Raw genomic sequence first — 19,571 nt, 5'->3', positions numbered from 1 at the left:
CGGACCCAGATAAGGTCAAGGCTATAAGGAACATTAAAATACCTCGTAATCCTCGAGAGGTGAGAAGTTTCCTTGGAACCGCGGGCTGGTACCGCCGGTTCATCAAGGACTTCGCCACCTTATCTGCGCCCTTAACGGATACCCTTATGAAAAACAAGAAGTTTGAGATGGGCGAGGAAGCCATAAAAGCGTTTGATAATCTGAAGAAGGCCCTCACATCTGCTCCTGTGCTCCGCCACCCAGATTTTTCAAAACATTTCTATATTCAGTGCGATGCATCCGAGTATGGTATAGGGGCTGTTCTATACCAACTTAATGATAAGGAGGAGGAACACCCTATTGCCTTTTACTCGCAGAAGCTTAACTCGTGTCAACGCAATTACAGCGTGACCGAGAAGGAATGCTTGGCAGCGGTAATGGCAATAAGGAAGTTCCGGCCATACGTGGAAATGATGCCGTTTACGGTAATCACAGATCATGCGTCACTGAAATGGTTAATGTCTTTGAAGGATTTGAGTGGTCGGCTAGCTCGATGGTCCCTTCAACTTCAGTCATACAATTTCGACATCATGCATAGAAAAGGGTCCGAAAATGTGGTAGCCGATATGTTATCTAGAGCCCCCACCGAAGAGCATATCGAGGAACTTAATATATCCGATTATCTTGACTTTGAAACCGTTGAGTTTGAAAGTGAGGAATATCTTGACTTGATAAAAACTGTCCAAGAAAACTCGGAAAAATTGCCTGACATCAAGTTAGAAAACGGCATGATTTTTAAAAAACATCTTCCAAATCAAGATTGTGATGAAGATATAAGATGGAAATTATGGATCCCGAGTGGTATTACCCACGAAATCATAGACCAAACGCATAAATCTCCTACGTCTTGTCATGGAGGTATCGCTAAAACCCTTGAAAAACTAAAAAGATTCTTTTATTGGCCAAACATGGCAACCCAAGTTAGAGAATATATTCGAAATTGTCAAATATGCAAAGAGGTGAAGTCTAGTAACCAACATCTTATGCCCCAAATAGGAAAAGAGGTGACAACTGATCGCCCTTTTCAGAAAATATACATCGATTTTCTTGGAAAATATCCTAGATCGAAAAAAGGCAATGCATATATTTTTATAGTGGTTGATCATTTTTCTAAATTTACGTTTTTAAAGGCCATGAAGGATGCCACGACTGCCAACGTAATAAAATTTCTAGTAGAAGAAATATATCACAAATTTGGTGTCCCCGAAGTCATACATAGCGACAATGGGGCCCAATTCACTTCCAAAGCTTTTCAAGAAATGACTAAACGGTATAAAATTAAACATTTAAAGACAGCTTTCTATTCCCCGCAATCCAATGCGTCGGAACGGGTGAATCAGTCCGTCATCACGGCGATAAGAACCTATCTAGACGAGGACCAACGGGAATGGGATCTTTATCTTTCTGAGATCGAATGTGCTTTACGTAACTCTGTGCACTCTGCAACGGGAGTCTCACCATTCTTCGCCTTATTCGGATTCCATATGTTTTCCAGTGGCCAGGATTACCATCTGGCCCGGAAACTTATGTCGATGACGGATCACGAGGTGAAAGAGTTGCAGAGGCCGGAGAAACTGGAGTTATTAAGAGGCAAAATTAAAGAAAACCTACATAAAGCATACTCAAGGAGCTCAGAAAGGTACAACAAGAGGGCAAGAGTGGTAAAATTTATACCAGGACAAGAGGTATACCGTCGAAATATCGTCCAATCCGACTTTTCGAAAAATGTGAACGCAAAATTCTGTAAAAAGTTCATCAAATGTCGGATTGTAAAGCCCGTAGGTAATAACATGTATGAGCTGGAAAACCTTAATGGAAGCCCAATTGGAATATATCACGTGAAGGATATAAAATCGTAATGAATGCAATATAGAAACTAAACTGTGATACAATTAGGATAAACATCAATGTTTGTGACGTCCTAATAGTAGTAAGTTTAGCTTTATAGTGCAATATAACGATTTTCTATCTGTGATATTCAAGTACCTGATGTTTTGATGTTCGTATTGTCCCAATTTTACACCTAACCGATTATACACCCACTCATTTATACATCCACCTATTTATACCCCCTATCAATTATACCCCTACCCTATGCTACAATCCTTTGACTATAAACCTCCTCGATTTTTACTTTTAGCCGATTCTACAACTTACATATTTTACACCATAACCGATCGTATACAAACATAACTCATACACACATAACTCACCATCGTATTTCCCAGACGGTGATAACTCTCTAGGCGTAGATTAAATCCGACAGGCCAGCTAGTTTGTGGTCCATTATACTAAACCCCCTGAAATTATAACAAGATCACACCAAGTAACTGGAAGTTGGCCTAGAGTAATAAGTCATACTTCCCTAAATTGATTGCCCGGCTATTTCTCAGGGTGTGGGAGTTCCCCACGTTGGGTTCCCATCTAAATCAATAAGTAGGCCCGTCGCACACCATCACTTCCGGCATGCTTTGTCAGTGTAGGTGTTTTGTTGCGGGGCCCTGATGAACCGAAGTCCGTACCTGTACCCAAAAAAAATTTTTGCGTGGGGGTACCTTAAGGCGAGACCTTTCTGCCCTGGTGGAGGTCTCAAAAACCACATAAAAAATAGTTAGCCCACAATTATGATGAAGTGGAGCGAAGGGCGAGATAAATTATGCCACCTTGGAGCACTCTCTAAGGGTAAGTACACGGATGCTAGGTGTAGTTAGCCATGCTGCAGGTGGCCAATGTTTGTTGGTGGAAAAGTGGTGTGGGCCACGAATATCTGGGTGGCGGTTATTTATTTACATGCCTCATTGGTGGGGAGGACAATATTTATGGGGTTTTGGTCAGCCCAGGATGTCGATGTGCTGTTTGCAATGCCTGGGTATGCTAGGCCAGGTCATTGCAAACAATTTCCTCATGTGATGGAAATGCACGAGTTCCTTCCTCTATCAGTGGACTAGCATACCTTTCCAAGGAATCATATGCTGATCCACTGAGAGTTTGGGTGGGCTCGTGCAGATTACCACAAGAGAAAATCCTGAAATTAAAAGAAAAAAATAGATTAGTAAAATGTAAAATACAAAAAGTGAGGAACGATACAAACCACACAGCCTCTGTCTTTATAAATAAATGTCAGCTGATGATAAGCTGTCAAGTAGTGGCATTCACTTGGAGCTAATGACATACGAATAGGTGGTGCCAAGTTGGATAAAGGTAGACGTACGGCAATACCGACCATGGGCAATACCGAATCTCTTAAATAACAGTGGAGAGGAAAACGATGCTCTTAATATTTTTGAGTGCAAAATTAGGAATTGTTTGAATATTTTAAGAAAGGGACAATTAGTGGTTTATAAAAAAGGGATGGCGAAACCTTTTTGGGTAAAATGTCGATCCTTGGAAAGCTGCCATTGCTATAGAGAGGTTATAAAAGAGAGTTTTTGAAGGGAAAAATTCAGTTTGTAAAATGGTGCTGGTGAGGAAACCTCTTAGATCTTCAAAGTAAACGATTTTTGAATTAGTGAAAAACAAGTTTTTTTTTGGTTAAAAACCTGACAAAACATAGTGACTAAATTGTGATTTGCTCTCGAAAAAGAGAAAAGAGGTAGGAAAAGTGATTTTACGTTAAAAAAAAAAGAAACCCTGTGTAATATCATATATAATGTTTTAATTAGGCAAGGAGTGAATGACAGAGATATTGTGGTGAAAAGGTTCTGAGCGTGACACAGAATATAACGTAGATTCCGGCTAATAGTTACAAGGTAAAATTGATTAAACCAATAGTTCACATTAGTGGGAAAATATAATTAAATAATTTTTACATTTCGGGTAGGCTGGCCGAATCCGATATTGTGTCCGTCAATCCCTGGAGGAAAGCGAGTGAACTAAAAATAACCAAGACAGAACCCATCCAATTAAGGTAGGAAACAGTTTTACCAATACGATAATACGAGCTTCCCTACTGCCATCTAGGGAGCACGCACCACAAATCATATCAATACGATCCACTCAACCGTGAATCAGCACCAGGCAACAATTTATTCAGGACACCTAACTTGTCATATTGGGACACGTAGTCCAGACAACCTTCTTTTGATATTGTGTCCGAAAGTTCCAAAAAAGCCATATATGGACGTATCAAACAATACAGTCAAATCCAATTAATAATCTGTGTGGATGGTAATGCCACAGAATTGTTCCAACAAAGTGATGAAAACATAAGGATTATAAGCGAATTGAAGAAAATCGAATGTCCATTACCTATACCCTAATTTTGGCCGCTGCTGGCATAATTACCTCCATATTTATCGAAACTAAATTATTCTTATCCGATATATATGATCATTTATTTACTCATTTAAACCTTTAATGACATTTATAACGTTTATATTGATTTTAAATTCATATTGAGTTTTTGGATACTATTTTTTTATTTAGCTGTTATTTCATTAGTCATTTCATTCCGTCTTGTATGGACATTGATAACTTTCATCATAATTTAATATCCAGGTTTATGAATGTTTATATTTATGTGTATGTAACATCCTGTTTTTTTTTTGTTTCAACTTTCAAAAAGGTGAAAAGCATAATTATTAATACCCCTTTTATCAACCAAAAAGAGCTCTTTTAGGGAGTATTAGGGTGGACTGGTAAAATAGTCAAGAAAAAAAAAACGATATTGCGCATACTATATGCTTTCTGTTTGAAGGTTGTTTTCATTGTTGTGGAGATTTTTGTATCTTTAATTAAAACAATACATTTCCAGACATTAATTGATTTATTTCATTTGGTCACTAGACCTGTCGTTTGAATAATATGAACTGGCAAAAGCCACTATATTCCAATTTTTGGTAAAAACAAAAAGAGACAGTTTTATTTTTATTTTAAATTTATCTTTATTTTTTTTTTTTTAGTTTATTTTTTTTATATTCCTTGTTTGATTTAATTTATATGTATTGCATTGTATTTGAACAATAAAACTGATTTTGTATTAGGATTAGTATAGATTATAATAAAAAATGACTTGATATTATGATTAACAAAACAAATATGATGTGTTAGATTTGAGTGGGAAGGATTAACGACGAGGTAAGTGATGTGATGTGGGCGGGTAATGGGGTCACATAGGGGAAGAAAGGATAATGTGATCTAGGTTGGGTGGGCAGATTCCAAGCCATCGGTTTCGGGTTTCCAGAGGGTGGTGAAACATCTTGTTGTTAGTGTTGTTGTTTGTATAGTGTTACCTTTGTATAGACTGTTGCGTGCCTCAGGATGGGATGTCAGGGTTGGGACTTACACCCGAGGGAAAAAAGACTGTGTTGGCCGGAGTCCGATTGGTACCGCTCCCCATACCGAATGTAGGCCCACGTAACAGTGTGTAGTAGAATAAAACATAAGTTGTGTCTTTTTACTTTTTCAGTAATAATTATTCAGTAACTTCTTTTCAGAGAGTAGGATAGATTTTACTCTTTTATACGAAAATAGAGAAAAAAGTAAAAAGACAGCATTTAGTAATCTTTAGCAAGATAACAGTTGATAACCAAAACAAAAACATTGGCGCCAATGCATGAACGAAAAAATAACTCCAAAGCAATGAAAAAGTTCTTCAATTTTAAGCAAAACAAATAAAAAATAATTTACATATTAATAAAATAATCAATAAATAAACCCGAGATGTAATTTTTATAGTATTTTTCCTCAAAAATAAGATAAACATTGAGCTAATGGTCAGCTGACATTAGCAGATGATTAAAAAACAGCTGATCGAACTTGCTAAATGTTGCTGGGAAAAATTCTTTCAGCAACTTTTGGCAATTTCTCAGCAAACAACTGTCAAAATTGTTCTCTCACTTCGCTCTCTTTTACTGAACTTTTGTGTAAAAAGACAGCATTTAGTAACATTTCGTAATAATTATTACAAATTATCACGTAAAAAGACACACCTATAATAAACTATAGAAAATAATAGCTGTGTCTGGTTACCCTAAAATTTGTAACAATTTGTACCAATTGTTGCTGGAAGTCGTCTGATAACACAAAAAACCAGCAAAAGAGAGCGATTCGAGAGAGACATTTTGACAGTTCTTTCACTGAGAGCTTGCAAATTCTTGCTGGACAAATTTCTTCTAGCAAGCACTTGCAAGCTCTTCTTCTTCCTGAAAACAATCAGCCGTTTTTAGTTTTTTGTTGATTTATGTTTGTGAACATTAAAAACAATTTTATTGTGGAAATAACATAGTCTAATTGTATTGATTTATGGAGAACAAATTGGAAAGTGGAAAAATACTTTTTTGTTTCATTTTCTTTTTTATTTTTAATAAAATACAACGTGTTTGCTTCCTTTGTTGGCGGACAAATTGTTCTGTTTTGGCAAGTCAGCTGATTGCTTGCTGGTTTTTGCTGGGAAGTGTCTGTTTACTTTTTACAATTTTCTAGCAAAAGAGAATAAAAACCCCTTAATCTCTGAGAAAGTTCTTGCTGGACAATTCTTGCTGGGAAAGTAACCAGACAGACTTAATATTGTTACGAATGTAACTGATAGGTTTAAGTTAATTTATTTAAGCAACAACAACAACTACCATGTACAAATCTCTTCATCATTCTAGTTCTTTACCTTTCATTAATGTGCTTTTGTTTTGTTTTGCCATAATCATGTAATTATCGTTTATGCCGCCATCAGACCATCTGCTTTTTCACATGTATGAATCAGCTGTTCTGTATATTAGTATATCCAAAGTGACAACATACATGTAAAAAAGCAGATGGTCTGATGGCCGCCTTAGTTTGTTACTTCTTTATTTCTTGCATTTGTTTGTTGTTGTAATTACGTCACTAGTGTGTTTGTCCATTTGTATTGATCTTCCCCCATGTATGTGAGTCTGGTTGTTCGCTTATGGGTGCTTTACACGATATGTTTTTTACATATGACTTGTCACTTCTCCTATACAAAATATATATGCAAAGTGACAGCTCATATGTAAAAAACATATCGTGTAAAGTACCCATTAGTGCGAATGTGCGTCTGTGTGTTCGTTGTACAGATTCGAGGTGTTGCCAGACATGTTCTAGAGGACTCTCGAACAGGGAGAATTTGGAGTATAAATACAGGGGAACTAGCAATGACGAGTTAGTTGTGTTTCAATCATTGAACTAAACAGATCGGTTAAAGAAGTGCTGCGTGCTAACTAGAGACAAGCTGTGTGCTTAGTAATTAAAGTCAATTCCGAATAAGTGTAACAAAGTAAATAAAGCATTGTAGAAACGTAATCTAAAACGAACCCTGTTTTATTTGGTACAAATCGTACTGGGGAATAAAACAATGTCTACACGGAGATTAGTTAAATCTAATTCCGTAACAATATGCTAAAATAATATAAAGATTAGCTGACACTTAAAAATGAGATCATTGAAAAAAGGAAAACATTCCAATCTGACGTTCATCAAACGATGGAAAATCTAAACACTCTAATGGCCCCGGCACATACGGTACGTTGTGCGTCGCGTTACAACAACCACATGAAAACTTCATGAACAAACTTGGCATCACTTACATTTTTTTCATGTGGTTGTTGTTTTTAACGCTTGACGCAACGCACAACGTACCGTATGTGCCGGGGCCATAAGTGATGCATAAGATGTCTTGAGAAAGTTGCCGGTGATATATTGAATACCTTTAAATGGTTGGGCAAAACATTATAAAGACGCGCTACTCTTACTTGGAATGATCTATCCATTAGATAAGCAGCACTAGAGATATTCAATTGATTTCTTCTAGCAAAGGAGGAGAAATTGAACAAAGACGTTAAAAATTTAGGACATTGGTTGCGAATCATCTTATAAAAAATAAATGTAATCGAAGTCGGATATAACTGGGAAAAGAGACTCCTAGAAATTTAACGACATAAGACGTGATGTGAACACGTCTGTTCACACCGTAAACATAGCGAACTACTCTATAATTCGCAAGCGTAACTACGTCAATTACACCTTGAGTAGCACCAGTATAGACCTCCAAGCAGTACAACACAGTGGGTATAACTAGACTATGGGCAAGACGATATCTCACATTAATATGCAAAGCAAGATCTGTGCCATAAAGAAATCTTAGAGAAAAATTTATTTTTTAAACCACCGTATCAACATGGCGGTTAAAAGTTAGTTTGTCATCTAACAATGTACCAAGAACACACAACTCGTGAACAAACTAAACAAGTGTGTTGCCATATTGCAAGGTTAGACCATGAACTGGAACAGAGGAGAAACATAAGGCTTTATTCTTTGACGGATTGATGTTCAACTCGGTATCTGACATCGAAGTGTGCAATACAGCCATTACCAAATCAATCTTTGACTGAAGGACTGATAAATATCTGGGAAATAAATCATTAATGTACAGTATAAACAAAAGCGGACCCAAAACCGATCCTTGGGGGACTCTAAGAATACCGCTATACCTCCCACCAGCACATACGACTTGCTTTCTATCCATTAGGTAAGACATGAGGAGCTTACAAGCACTGTTAGAGAAACCATACAAATCACTGAGCTTGGTTAGCAACAACGCATGATCGACACGATCAAAAGCTTTCTCCAGATCAAGAGCAACCAAGACAGAGAGTTTCGTACCTCCGAAATTGGCCCGTACACGGTCCGTTAAACCAAGCAGGAGAGACGCTGAACTTCTATTTTTACGAAAGCCACATTGTGCATCGTGAAGGGAAGAATTAGTATCCAAGAAGGAAGATATCTGAAATTTGTGACAGTATTCCACAATTTTGGAGCAAACTGGCAATATAGAGATATGTCGAAAATTGTTAAGGTCATGAACAGCTACCTTCTTAACAATAGGAACAATATTAGATACTTTCCATGCCGTTGGGAAAGTTGAAGTCGTTAGAATGACATTAATGAAATGAAGCAAATGCCCCGAGATCGCAGGGGAAATCAATTGGTTGCAGACAACCTGGGGCCTAATTATGAGATTCGATTCGATCGAGAATTTACTCGTAATTAAAATGTCGACACGGAAAAATATTGGTATGATGGAACTCGATCGAGAAGGAAAAATCGTTGTTATCGATAATTTCGAAAAATAACCGGTAATCTAACATAAGCTCTGTTCCTTTACGTGCAAGAATCTTCAAGTTTTACCACTTTTTACTCGATCCTTTACTTCTGACACTACACAATTCATATGAGAGCAGTTCACAACTTTTGCTACTTTTTACCGGTTTTACCATTTTCAAAAGTAAAGGAACAGACCAATATTTTATCAACAGCACTCATAAAGGTAGAGACCAAAAATTAATATTTATCTTCAAACGAAAATTAAAAAAAAAAAAAACAAAATTATGAATGAAAAGTATTGAATATCTGTTGAATTGTTTGAATAATACATTGAACAATAATTTCGGAATGAGGTCGTGCTACGAAAATGTACGAAGTTATTTATTTTTGCAAAATCTTTTTGACATTGTTATAACTGATTGCTGATGCATCTACCTTAATAAATGCATGTTAGTTTGCGACGCTATTGTTGGTGGCGCACTTAAAACGCAATTGTATGTAGGCGGCGCAATTGTGTAAGGAATGAGCAAAACATAAAGAATAGAGAAACCCACCAATCTGTCTCTAGATTTTTTTAAATAATAGCATATTTTTGATTTTTGTTACTTATTGGTGATTGTAGCCATTGTTTGTTGTTAAACTTGTATTTTACCCAACACAACATTTACGCTTTTTTAATGAATATACAAGTTAACAATAAAAGACTTCTTCGTCTTTTGGTGAGCTTAAATAAACTGTTTCTTTATTGAAATCCAAAAACTTATTTTACTTAAACTACTTAAGTTATAAAAGACAAAAAGTGCTGACACCATGATCACGCCACTAGACGTAACACGACTCCATCAATGTAGCCTAGCAAGAACACAACACAGCCAAGCAAGCAACAATGTTGTTTGTTAGTTCGGCAGGGATGTGCTAACTACCCCCTCACTTAAGTGGAGGCCGTCCTCGGTCTTCTTTATAGCCATTGCTACGGCAGATTTAAATCTTTGTTGTTCTCTTATCTTTGTCCTACGTTTGACGAGGCACAATATGAAATGGAGTATTCCGATACTCATAAAAACAACACCGCCAACTAAAATTGGTCGCATTCTTGCATCTTTTTCAAGGTCGCCAATATATTGTAAGTTTTGCAAGTTCATCTGATGGATAGATGACAAACTTAAAATTTCACTGTGGTTGTTTATAATAATTGAGGGGAATGATGGTGTTCCTGGTTTCCGCATATCAATGTTGTTTCTATTTGCGAATAGTGTACCATTGACAGTCACATTTTTTTCAAAGATTATGAGGAATGTGCCGTTTATGTTTCTTACATTTTCGGTTGCTTCTTTCACTTCTGCAATAGCGTCATTGACAATGATAATTCCATCGTCGATTTCTGCCACTTTATCAAGATTATTTCTTTGCGTATTACAGTGTGCTGATTCACCCGATATGAGTTGTTGAGCGCAGGTTTCGCTTGGCATAAGTTGACAATAGGTTGAAGATATTGTTTGCTTGCAATTTGTTGCTGAATACGTCTTGCCTTCGCAGTCTACTACAGTGTTGGTGTCAGCGAATTGGATAATTTTATTATCGTGAGGTACTGGGAATAAAGAAATTTTCTGACATGTTCTTATTGGAATAGGATATTTAATGATAAAATACAAACAATATTCATTTGATATTACTTTTACTTTAGACAAAGACATTAGTTCTGATATGGTGAAATCTGTGTGTTGCTCATTGCTCTGATTTTTTATAAATATTTTTAAATCGTCCTGGTCCAAAACTGTTGGATTTACAATATTTATTTTAGCTAAAGTTACGGATAAAATTATATTTTGTAGTTCCATAACTATCATCCGATTTCTGGCCATTAAAATTTCATAACAGCCTAGGTAAAAAACAAAAGCAGAAAAAAACATTTTATCAATATAAACTAAAATTTATCTGAGGTTGTCCTTATGGACTACCCTCCCCTTTATTAGGACAGTTGTCCCCAAATCTGCTTCGACAGTAGCTTCTTCATAAAGTGGTGTCATTTTATTTCCAAGTCTACGATTATTCCTAACAAAGACTTTATCCCCCACATTGTAAACTTTGTCATGACGACTTTTATTAAAGTAATGTAACTGCCTGTTTTGCGCGTTAGAGATTCGCTCTTTAATCTTTTGTTTTACCTCAGAGGGTGCAGAATGTATCGTATCAATAGGTCTTTCATTCGTGACAGAATGAATTGTTCGGTTGTATTCTATAGTTGATTGTAAGATGAGTTCGACGGTATCCTCGATCTTCCTTTCTATTTTCAAGCATCTTGCGATTTCGGCAAGAGTGCTATGAAATCTCTCTACCTGCCCATTTGAGGTGCTGTGTAGAGGAGGTGAATTGACAATATCTACATTAAACCTGTTTTTCAGAATTGATCTGATAGTCTCAGAGTTAAAGGACCTCTCATTATCACAGTAGACAACTTTGGTATCTGGAAAAATATTCATTAATTGGAGAATTGGTTCTTTTACGTCTAGAATCGTTCTGGACGCTATTGGCTGTACCACAGCGAATTTTGAGAATTTATCCACACAAGTTAAGAAATGGTTTTTATCAGTTGAATAAATATCAATATGTAGAATTTCACCGGAATAAGAAGGAACCTTTGTTTCTCCTATAACGTGTTTTTCTGGATGCCGATTGTATTTTGCTTTTGAACATGTCTTGCAGTTGGCAACAACCTCATTCGCTATTTTCACCATTTTGGGGAAATAGTAGTCTGAAAGGATTTGCTTAACATTCTCTTGGGCTGCCCGATGAGCTCTATTGTGTTCACTTACGACAATTTCTCTCTGGTCGCATTGGTTGAAAATGTCAGAGACAAATTTACTACAAAATCGGAACTTCGTTGAAGGGAACATTCTAATCAAATCGTGTTGAATGTGGGCCAACACAGGTGGCCGCAATGAATAGCATTGACAACTTCAGTGTTGACTGCATCAACAATTTTGGCCAATATTTCGTTTTTATCTCTATATTGTACAATATGTCTCGTTTTGTTTCCGAAAAGTATAAAATTTCGAGTGGTGGGAAATTCCGACTCTTCCAGAATGATTTGGTTGCGAAAACAATTGACCGGTTTGTCTGAGCTTTCCATAGTGTAAGTGAATGACTCTTCACTATGGACTGTTGCCATGTCTGACGAATTATCGTTCTCCAACGCATGGACAAGTTGCCTTGATAGCGCATCTGCAACTTGATTTTCTTTTCCTGACTTATAATACAAGTTTGCATTATGTTCATCGATGAAAGCTTTCCAGCGCTTAATTTTTGCATTCGGATTACGATCCGAAACTGCATATGTCAAAGGTTGATGGTCAGTGAAGATGTTAAGAGTCTTCACACCATAGAGGTAATGTCTTAATGTTTTAAGAGCCCAGACTATTCCTAAAAGCTCCCTTTCGTTTGTTGCGAAATGCAACTCTTTATCCGACAATGCTCTAGAAATCATAGTGATTGGTCTTCCCTCTTGGGATAGGACAGCACCTAAACCATGTGCTGATGCATCAGTGGTAAGGTCGAACGGTTTTTTATAGTCAGGGTACATCAACATGACGTCCTCCGAAGATAGAATATTTTTCAGTTTGTGAAATGCATCCAGTTGGAAGGCGTTAAGATTGACTACAACCTTTTTGGATTTGGTTGCAGGAATTTTACCGTTTTCTCCTTTTAAAATATCAGTTAAAGGTTTTGCAATTTTGGCAAAGTCCTTGATAAAACATCTGTAATAATTTGCTAACCCAAGAAACGATCTTAGTGCGAACAACGTCGTTGGTTCTGGGAAATTTTGTATTGCACTTATCTTTGATGGTGCGGTTTTTATACCTTCTTTGGATACGACAAAGCCAAGGTATTCAACTTCAGATTTAAAAAAATTTGATTTTTCGACAGAGACTCTCATGTTTGCATCGAGCAGTTTCCTAAGAACACAGTCGATATGTTTTACATGATCCTCTTTGGTTTCTGAAAAAATAATAACGTCATCAACATAAACGTAACATGTTTTGCCTATTTCATCCCTTAGTATGTCATCTATCGCTCTTTGAAACATACTAGGAGCATTCTTTAGTCCAAATGGGAGACGGCAAAACTCGTACTTTCCGTTATTTACAGAAAATGCCGTTTTTTCCCTATCTCTTTCCGCGAGTTCAATTTGATGAAACCCGGATTTCAGATCTAAAGTGGTAAAGTACTTTGCTTTACCTAAATTTGATAATATCATTGCTACGTTCGGAACGGGATACTTATCACTAATTGTTTTGGCATTAAGCTTCCGAAAATCTATAACGAGACGTTTGTTTCGGTTGCCTAGATTATCGACACCTTTTTTGTCGACTACCCATACTGGGCTATTAAATGGTGACCTTGAAGGTCGAATTATACCATCTGCCAACAATTTTTTTATTTCTGAATTTACGAATTCAGATACACCCATTGGGTATGGATATAGTTTAGAATAAATAGGTTCTTCGTTCTCCATGTTAATGGTAGCAACGATATTTGTATTATAAGGTAGTGCTTCTTTAGGATCAGCAAAAACCTTTATTCGTTTTTTTAACATTTTCTGAAAATCCGCCTTAATTGCGAAAGGCACATCAATTTTATCGACGTCTATAAAATTAACATCTTTACATTCAAAAAATTCAATTAGTTCAGAGCCAGAATTATGTAGGATAAATCCTTTTTTTAAATCAATGTTTGCATTGATTTTCTTTAATAGGTCTAAGCCCACAATTCCATCAAATGTTGTTAGAGTTGGCAAAATGAAGAATGTAGAGTTCATGCCGAATAAATTTACAAAACATTTTTGTTTAATAGGAGTTTGTCCGTTGACAGAGTGAACTGAAAAAGGAGTACTTACGGGAATTATATGCTTCAGTTCATTGAGAGGTTTTATATAATTTTTTGAAGCACCAGTGTCAATTAAAAGGCGTATTGGTTTCCCTGCTATCGTCCGCCTTATGAACGGTAGTAGGGACCTGCCTCCAAAAAAATTTACATAGTCACGGTCTTCATTTATTTCATCGTTTATGTCTCCACATTCGGATTGAGCTATGTCACAATAGTGTCCCGCCTGCTCTTCTCCTGAATGGGATTCTGGAATCATATTATTGACTTTTTGAAATTTTGGGCCCGTACTTCGGCCAGACCCAGCTTGACGCTTAAATGGTTGTCTGTGAGAAGTTTTACCGTTACCATAATTGGTCGGTTGTCTGAATTTAGACGAAGTTGGGTCCAAGTCCATGTCCTCTATTTGATCTCTAGCCTGTAAATTAGCATCACCACCATTTTCGTAATGTGGATTTTTCTGTTTATGATAGTTTTGTTGTTTATAGTTCCAACCACTATCAGACGGTTTTCTTGGCTGAATTTTTTTTGAGGTTTCAGACCTTAACTTTTTTTCATCATTCCTATTCGCAAACGATGTGACAAAGACGTATCTTTCGTATCTTTCGGGCAAAGATTTGATAATATCAAGTGATTCATCACACGTTATTGATGAATAAATTTTTACGTCTTCGTATGGTTTCACATCTGTTTGCCCTACTGAAATGGACGATAATTTTTTTGTTAACTCGTCGACTTTTTTGTCGGCTTCTGTTTTATATGCCAGAATCGCTGTACGTACAGCGGATTCTATTAATGCAGTCATTTCTTCACTGTTCATATTGTCTTTTCAAACAAAAAATTGTTACGACTATAACAAGATCTAAATCACTGTGTTTGTTTTTTTTTTTTTTGGCACAAAGATAAAAATGTTTTAAACACGCACTACACTTTGTTTTTTCTTAAATATTAAGTTCTTAATACCACCAGTTTTGGACACAATTTTGAAATTCAATGAGTGACACACTTACATGACTTTATGTTGTTTAAAAAGAGTAAATCCTTATATTTTTCAGCAAGTTTTAAGCGGGGTCTCTTAATCCAGCAAGCTTTAAGTAAGGCTTCCTTCCAGTAAATATTACTTTCAGTAAGTATTACGTTATTTAAAAAGAGTAGATCCTTAGATTTTTCAGCAAGTTTTAAGTAAAGCTTCCTTTTTCAGCAAAATTTAAATTTAAGATGATAGATCTCTTTTTTTTAGATCTTTATATTCGTAGGACTGATTTAAACTGATAGATCTCTTTTTTTTTTTGGTCTTCATATTTGTAGGGTTGAACCCGGTTGGGCGCCAGTTAACAATAAAAGACTTCTTCGTCTTTTGGTGAGCTTAAATAAACTGTTTCTTTATTGAAATCCAAAAACTTATTTTACTTAAACTACTTAAGTTATAAAAGACAAAAAGTGCTGACACCATGATCACGCCACTAGACGTAACACGACTCCATCAATGTAGCCTAGCAAGAACACAACACAGCCAAGCAAGCAACAATGTTGTTTGTTAGTTCGGCAGGGATGTGCTAACTTACATATTTAAAAAAAAAAATGCTACAAAATAAAGACTATTTAAATTATGTTTTAGTTTTTACAAAATTGCAAACATTTTCAACTTATTTGTTCTTTAAACGTCCGCAAACCTCAGTTTTGGATAATTGATGGGCCATATTTCTTATTGGTCTAATTTTATTATTATTCATTAAAACGACTGCAAATAATTTTTTCACGATTTTTTTGCTGCTATTATGTTAAAAATTGTTTCAGTTTTGTTTAATGTATAAAATTTTGTTATATAAAACGACAGCAAACATCCTTTTATTTGTTTACGATAGCTAACTTCCTGCGAGCAAAGTATCGCAAATATTTGTTCGATTATTCGATAATTTTACTCGATATCGAATGTCATCATACGAAATTTGAGTACTCGCATCGAAACAACTCGATACCGAATGTCGTAATTAGGCCCCTGTTACAACAACAACTGCAGCTTACAGCCATTAGCCCGTTTTTGGAAGGTCATAACCGTCTGGTTTTGTGGGACTTTAATGCACATCATGAGTTGCGAAATTCGATCCTCGAACCCAAAGGTGTATAGTGTTCTATATAGCTCTACGTTTTGCACGGTCAAGGAGGACGCCCCTACCAGGGGCCTAATTCTCGCATGCGTTATCGATGGTCTGTTCCTTTACTTTTGAAAGTGGTAAAACCGGCAAACGTAGCAAAAGTTGTAATCTGCTTACATATGAATTGTATGGTGTTTGAAGTAAAGGAACGCTTTTCGAGTAAAAAGTTGTAAAACTTGAAGATTCTTGCACGTAAAGGAACAGAGCTTGTGTTAGTTTTTGTTCGAAGACAAATTAGTCCCGGTCCACACTAGAGTGATTTCATTGAAAAATTTGCATGAAATTATGCGTCTCTAGATCGACTGCCATAGTAGAGTAAAATCATAAAATTGCTGTAGTGGGGAATTCGATTTAAGAACGCCTAATTTCGTGAAATTTTTTAATGAAATTCACGCTAGTGTGGACCGGGTCTAACGAACGTTCGAATTTTTTGGATTTCCTTATACGATCGAAATTATTTAAAAAAGTTATCAATAAACATACAAACAAGTTGTTGTGCGGCAAGTTTCTCGTAAAAAGAAATGAAAATTGCATCAAATTATATAAAATTGTGAAAAATTATAAGTAATAGTGACCCGAAATGAATTCCACGATGTAAAAGTATAAAAATCACATTTTGGCATTGGAAAATGTATTTTTAATTTTGTATTTTTTTTTCCTACTCATTTTATTGGAAAAAACTCATTGGTATGTGATTTTGTTTACTTTTATTCCAAAATCTTTCATTAAAGTTTGTTTTATGCCACAAAACTAATTATTACGACAGCAAATGTGTGGCGGGCAAAAACTCGCAAGATTCCACTCGAAAGTGTGTTCGATGAGTCGAAGGTCATACTAGCGCTGTTTCAACACGGCGACTTCGAGTTTAAAGGCGAGTTTTCTGTGTTTGCGGTATTGCCTCTTCCTATTCATGGTATAACAATAAAAGGTAACAGCAATACACAGCTGACTGAACTGGGTTCTAACGTAAGTGTCAAATTCCATACGACATTTTATATATTTATTTCCATGATACAATAAGAAGGTAGCATTATCAGCCCAGCTGATGGTAACATAATGTGTCAATTGCATTGAATTTATGTCAAATTTTGACATCTTATGTTACCAAAAACGGCAGTTGCTGCCGTTGCTACCTTCTTATTGTATCATGTTTATTTCTATTTCGATGTACATTAGGAATATATATTTTTTGAGGAAAAAGCATATCATTCCCAAAAAAAAACTATTTCCCAGAAAGACTTTTTCATATTGTTACGGAATTAGGTTTAACTAATGTCCGTGTAGACGTTGTTTTATTCCCCGATACGATTTGTACCAAATAAAACAGGGTTCGTTTTAGATTACGTTTCTACAATGCTTTATTTACTTTATTACACTTATTCAGAACCGACTTTAATTACTAAGCACACAGCAAGTCTCTAGTTAGCACGCAGCTACTCTTTTACCGATCTGTTCAGTTCAACGCTTAAAACACGACTAACTACGTCATTGCCATTTCCCCGGTATTTATAGCCCAAAGTCTCCCTGTTCTAGAGTCCTCCAGAACACATATGGCAACATCTCGAATCTGTGCAGCGAACACACAGACGCACATTCGCACTAAGCGAACAACCATACTCACATACATACATGGGGAAATACAATTGGACGACAAGCACAGTAATGACGTAACAACAACAAACAAGTGCAAAGAAGTAACAAACTAAACAATAATTACATGATTATGGCAAAACAAAATAAAAGCACATTAATGAAAGGTAAAGTAAAATCTAGAATAATGAAGAGAGTTCTACATGGTAGTTGTTGTTGCTTAAATAAAGTAACTGCGTAATAAAAACTTTACGTTACAATTCAAATTTTTAAATTAACGGAAATTAAACTAAACTAACTTAGACCTATCAGTTACATTCGTAACATTGCCTCCCGCTTAAGCCTGTTCGTCCCGAATAGGCACAGTTCCCTCTCTGTGGTATGGGCATTGGTAACACTGCCTCCCGCTTAAGCCTGTTCCTCTTGACTAGACGCAGTTCTCGTTCCGTAGTGGTGGCAACCGATTTAGATGTACCCTCTACTGCGTCAGCTCTGGACTTCTGCTCTTCTGGACGTTGCTTTCTCTCCAGGAATCTTGACGTTATACCTTCTTTCTTTGTGGTCACCTTCCTAAGTGCCACTTGGTCTTCATCAGACTTGTCCTTCCTTGTTGTACGGCCGCTTTTCGATGGACGTTTCCTCGACGTACATCTTCGCTTTTTCCTCCTCGTTGCGAGATTTTTCCGCTTTCGTACTGGCCATTTTTCGGCGGCTTCCACCTTCAGCGTACGGACATCTACAGCGATTTCGTCAGATTCTGCGCTAGGGCGACACATGCTTTTCTTCTCTTTGTAGCCCACATTAATCGGTATTTCCACATTGGACCAAGTCATCACACGGTGTTTTATGTCCAGGTTTATATCGAAGGCAATCATGAAGTCTACGCCAAGTATAACTTCGTCCATAATATCGGCCACTACAAAATCGAAATTTACAGATTTTCTACCCATGCTCAGCCTTTGGTAGGCCTTTCCATGCACCGTTCTAGTCTCGCCTGTGGCCGTCCGCAATTTGACTCCATTTAACGGCAATACCTTCCCTTTTACCAAATCCGGTCTAATAATGGACTTTGTTGCACCGGTGTCCAATGTCAAGGTACGCAATACACCATTGACGAAGCCTTTCACCGTTAAGTTGTGGTTCTTCTGCTGGACTATGGCTATAGAAATTGTGGGACCATCGTTTTCATCCTCTGCCAGCGGCGCCTCGTGATCGACGGAATTCATTTTATTTGATTCACCTGATATCTGTCTTTCCAGATTCTTGGCCACCGGTTGGTCGTCGCTTTTTGAAGGCGGTGAGGTGGATCTGGGCCTTGGTCGTTCCAATATGCATTCTCGTGCAATGTGTCCAGCTTTACGACAGTTATAACAAGTCTTTTTCGTTCTAGCAGCCCCTCGTTTCACACGCATCAGTGCATCTTTCAGCAGGTCGACAACGGTCTGGGAATTGTTGTCCTCAACTTGCAGCCTCCGCACGTTGTAAGCTTTAGGTTTCACCAGCATCTTCGCGGTTTCTTGGGCCAGGGCAAATGACACGGTTTCTGCAAATGTTCCTATCGGTGCCGCATACGTCGCAAATTTTATCTCTGGATCGCGAATACCACTTGCAAATGTCTCAATCTTTATGCGGTCCACCAATGGATGTGTCTCTCCTGGATATGCCAACTGCGCCAACCGCTCTATATCAGCCGCAAAGTCTTGTAAAGTCTCATTTGGCTTCTGGACTCTTCCCCTCAGTTCCATTCGGTAGATCTCTTGCTTGTGTTCACTACCGTACCTACGTTCAAGAGCAGCCATTATATCTCCATAGTTGTTCCTAGAAGCGGCGGGAATACTCTGTAATACGTCA

General features: G+C 37.0%; 1 long non-coding RNA gene across 1 annotated transcript; it reads left to right on the top strand.

Annotated features, from left to right (window-relative positions):
* The first annotated feature begins 3,505 nt into the window (after nucleotides 1–3,505).
* Nucleotides 3,506–4,069, top strand: LOC141396850 (uncharacterized). Its single transcript, XR_012411257.1, has 3 exons — nucleotides 3,506–3,631; nucleotides 3,702–3,788; nucleotides 3,860–4,069. It is a non-coding gene; the product is annotated as an uncharacterized lncRNA (long non-coding RNA).
* Nucleotides 4,070–19,571: the final 15,502 nt, after the last annotated feature.

The sequence above is a fragment of the Musca autumnalis genome, unplaced genomic scaffold (assembly GCF_047663935.1).
Source record: "Musca autumnalis isolate F117 unplaced genomic scaffold, ASM4766393v1 scaffold_3, whole genome shotgun sequence".
Taxonomy (NCBI): Eukaryota; Metazoa; Arthropoda; class Insecta; order Diptera; family Muscidae; genus Musca; species Musca autumnalis.
This window is presented reverse-complemented; position numbering and strand designations above follow the sequence as displayed.